General features: G+C 31.8%; 1 protein-coding gene across 1 annotated transcript in view; it reads left to right on the top strand.

Annotated features, from left to right (window-relative positions):
• Window positions 1-36: 36 nt before the first annotated feature.
• Window positions 37-658, top strand: part of LOC107727195 (endochitinase A) — a 9235-nt gene continuing 8613 nt past the window's right edge. Inside the window, exon 1 of the mRNA XM_016536990.1 lies at window positions 37-137. The gene's annotated coding sequence lies outside the window, so the exon portion shown is untranslated. The remainder of the gene's footprint in view (window positions 138-658) is intronic.

Below are 658 nucleotides of genomic sequence, written 5' to 3'. Positions count from 1 at the left end.
AGAATCATTTCACTCAGAATCATATCAGCTGCCAATTTTCATAATTCATATCATGTTCTGTGTGACTTCAGCAAACCGCTGGAGGACAATCAAACCTCCACCAACTCTGGGACGTCCGTCAGCTCCTTAACCAAGAGGTGCACTATCAATATATCATCATCTATATGTATTTCTGCTGTATATACACTACCAGTCAAAAGCTTTTGAACAGTAAGATTTTTAATATTTTGAAAGACGTCTCTTCTGCTCACCAAGCCTGCACTTATTTTACCCAAAGTACAGCAAAAACAGTACAATTTTGAAATATTTTTTACTATTTAAAATAACCGCATTCTATGTGAATATCTGTTAAACTGTAATGTATTTCTGTGATCAAAGCTGTATTTTCAGCATCATTACTCCAGTCTTCAGTGTCACATGATCTTCAGAAATCATTCTAATATGCTGATTCGCTTCTCAAAAAAAACCATTTATTATTATTATTATTATTATTATTATTATGTTGAAAACAGCTGAGTAGAATTTTTTCAGGTTTCTTTGATGAACAGAAAGTTCAGAAGAGCAGCATTTATCTGAAATAGAAATCTTTTGTAACAATCTAAATGCCTTAATGATCACTTTTGATCAATCCTTGCTAAATAAAAGTATTAATTTCTAT

The sequence above is a fragment of the Sinocyclocheilus rhinocerous genome, unplaced genomic scaffold (genome assembly GCF_001515625.1).
Source record: "Sinocyclocheilus rhinocerous isolate Xijiao unplaced genomic scaffold, SAMN03320098_v1.1 scaffold8763, whole genome shotgun sequence".
Lineage (NCBI taxonomy): Eukaryota > Metazoa > Chordata > Actinopteri > Cypriniformes > Cyprinidae > Sinocyclocheilus > Sinocyclocheilus rhinocerous.
This window is presented reverse-complemented; position numbering and strand designations above follow the sequence as displayed.